Source organism: Urocitellus parryii, chromosome 7, assembly GCF_045843805.1.
Source record: "Urocitellus parryii isolate mUroPar1 chromosome 7, mUroPar1.hap1, whole genome shotgun sequence".
Lineage (NCBI taxonomy): Eukaryota > Metazoa > Chordata > Mammalia > Rodentia > Sciuridae > Urocitellus > Urocitellus parryii.
Genome location: NC_135537.1, coordinates 135,799,377 through 135,803,115, shown reverse-complemented (window position 1 = coordinate 135,803,115; position 3,739 = coordinate 135,799,377).

Sequence of the window (3,739 nt, the reverse complement as noted above, 5' to 3'; positions counted from 1 at the left end):
TCAGGAATTCCAAGTTCTGGGTGTAACAGAGGAACTTAATAATACCTAATCTTTTACATTCAAGCTTTCCAGCTTAGAAACTTTACCCTTTCACTGATAAGATGAGTGAGTGACAATTTAAAATCTAAGTGATCCAACATGGCGGCAGATGCGGAGAGATCAAGTCTCTAACCCCTTCAGCTGCGCCGGCAGAGGGAGAAGTAAACTGTCAAAATACTGTTCAATCAGGACCACTAGGCACTGTTGAGCTGAAGGAGATCCCGGGCGAATAGTCTGCCCTTCTCAGAACACACCGAGCCCAGATTGGCTGCATTCTAGTTCTGGTTCACCTGCTTCCTCAGCCCCAAGCCCACAAACATAGGGTCTGAGGGAAGCAAACAGAAAGGGTGAGCCCAGGCATCCATGATAACAGGGCTCCCAGGAGCAGCAGACCCGGCGTGTAGCCAGTATTGTGGTGAGTGCCACAGGTGAGCGGGGCCTGGCTTGAGGAACCACAAGAGAAGGCCCTAGGCACTCAGGATTGGAGACCCGCACAGTCTGGGAAGAAGACCTGAGGTACAGTGATTGGTTCCCACCTATCAAGAAGAGAAGCCTGGCCCAGTGGGCATAGCTCCACCTACTGGAAGAGAAGTTAATCGAGCTCTATGACTGCATTTATTATTATTATTATTTTTTTAATGATTATTATTAGTATTTTATTTATTTATTTATTTTTCACATTTTGTTGTTGATGTTGTTGTTGTTCTTTAACTTTCTTATTAATGGTTTCAATTTTTTAATTCTTTTTATTCTATTATTATGACTATTATTTTTTAAACTTTAATTTCCATTTTTTTTATCATTATAATTTTTTTGGTTTTAAATTTTTATTTTTAAGTTTTTTCTTTCTTTCTTTTCACTTTTTCTCTTTTGTCTTTTCATATCTTTTCAATTTTCTTATTCCCCCTTTCTTGAATTCTACCTGCCTACACTCATTCTCTTTAGTGACTTCTTCCCTTCCCTTCTAATATCTCTCCTCCCAAGCATCAAATAAATTGATAAGAGTAAACAGTAGCTCAGCAGTCAAACAGAACAAGAAGTAACATGAGCATAAAAAAGGAAGGAAGAAAAGGAGTACAAACAATGAAGGACAGCCTAAATAGTCAGGAGGACCTAGAGTCATCAGAAAAATGGCCATATAAAGAACTCAAGGAACACCTTAGACAGATGGAAAGGAACCTTAAAGATCACACTGGAAATGAATTACATAAACAGATAAAAGAAGAAGTTAAGCATCTTTATCAGGAGATAGAGATTATTAAAAAATCAAACAATAATTCTAGAAATGAAGGAAATGATAAACCAAATTAAAAACTCAATCGAGAGTATCACTAACAGAGTGGAGCAAGTAGAAGCCAGAACATCAGATAATGAAGACAAAATATATCATCTTGAAAAGAGTCTAGCCAACTCAGATAGGCTGGTAAAAAACCACGAGAAAAACATCCAAGAGATTTGGGATAACATAAAGAAAAACCAAACCTACGAGTCATCAGGATAGAAGAAGGCACAGAGATTCATACCAAGGGAATGAGTAACCTGCTGAATGAAATAATTACAGAAAACTTCCCAGAAATAAAAAAGGAAACAGATATACAAATTGTAGATGCATACAGGACACCAAGCACGTTAAATCACAGTAGACCAACGCCAAGACACATTGTTATGAAGATATCCAATATACAGAACAAGGAGAAAATACTAAAAGCTACAAGAGAAAAGAGGCAGATTACATTTAGGGGTAAACCAATAAGGTTAACAATGGATTTTTCATCACAGACGCTGAAAGCGAGAAGATCCTGGAACAACGTATTTCAAACACTGAAAGACAATGGATGCCAACCAAGAATTCTGTATCCAGCAAAATTAAGCTTCAGGTACGATAACGAAATAAAAATCTTTCATGATAAACAAAAGCTAAAAGAATTTGTAGCCAGGAAACCAGCATTGCAAAGCGTCTTGACCAAAACATTACACGAGGAAGAAATGAATAACAATAACCAAAACCATCAGTGGGAAGTGCCTCTATAAAGTCAGAGGGCAGAGGGAAAGCTAACCTTGGAGAAACAAACTAAAAGAAGATAAATAATCAAACATGGCTGGAAGTACAAACCATACATCAATAGTAACTCTAAACGTTAATGGCTTAAACTCTCCAATCAAGCGACATAGGCTGGTAACATGGATTAAAAAAACAAATCCAACAATATGCTGCCTCCAGGAGACACATCTGATTGGAAAAGACATACAAAGGCTCAAGGTAAAAAGTTGGGAAAAAATATACCATGCACACGGTCCTCGTAAGCAAGCAGGTGTGGCCATCCTCATATCGAATAAAATCGACTTCAAGACTAAGTTAATCAAAAGGGATAAGGAAGGACATTATATACTGTTAAAAGGAACCATTCACCAACAAGACATAACAATTATCAATATTTATGCACCAAATAATGGCGCTGCGACGTTCATAAAACAAACTCTCCTCAAGTTCAAGAATCAAATAGATCACAACACAATAATCATGGGTGACTTCAACACACCTCTCTCACCATTGGACAGATCCTCCAAACAAAAGTTGAATAAAGAAACTATTGACCTCAATATTACAATCAATAACCTAGACTTAACTGACATATATAGAATATATCAACCATTTGTTGGATAAGCTATCTTTTCTCCAATGAATGTTTTTGGTGCCCTTGTCTAGTACAAGATAACTGTATTTATATGGGTTTGTCTCTGTGTCTTCTATTCTGTACCATTGGTTTACATATCTGTTTCGGTGCTAATACCATATTGTTTTTGTTACTATGGCTCTAACATATATACATACAGTAATAATGTCTTTTATTCTACTATATTTCCTATCCCCACATTCCCTCCCCTCCCCTCCAATCACTTCCCTCTACCTAATCTAAGGTAATTCTGTTCTTCCCTAGTGCCCCTGCTTTAGTGTGAATTAGTATCCACATATTAGAAGAAACATTTGACTTTTGGTTTTGTGGGATTGGCTTATTTTGCTTAGCATGATATTCTCCAACTCCAACCATTTACTGGCAAATGCCATAATTTCACTCTTCTTTAAAGCTGAGTAATATTCCATTGAGTATATATAACATATTTTCTTTATCTATTCATCTATTGAGGGACATTGAGGTTGGTTCCATAGTCTAGCTATTGTGAATAGAGCTGCTATAAACATTGATGTGTCTGCTTCACTACAGTATGCTGATTTTAAGTCCTTTGGGTATAAACCAAGAAGCTGTGTCAAATGGTGATTCCATTCCCAGTTTTCTGAGGAATCTCCATATTGCGTCCAAAGTGATTGCACCAATTTGCAGCCCCACCAGCAATGCATGAGTGTACTTTTTTCACCACATCCTCGCAAACATTTATTGCTGCCTGTATTTTCGATGATTGCCATTCTGACAGGAGTGAGATGAAATCTTAGAGTAGTTTTCATTGTAGAGGTCTTTCATTTCTTTTGTTGGTTTGATTCCCAAATATTTTTGAGGCTATTATGAATAGGGTAGTTTTCCTAATTTCTCTTTTGGTGGATTTATCACTGATGTATAGGAACCATTTGATTTGGGGGTGTTAATTTTATATCCTGCTACTTTGCTAAATTTATTTTTTAGTTCTAAAATGTTTCTGGTGGAATTTTTTGATCTTCTAAATATAGAATCATGTCATTGGCAAA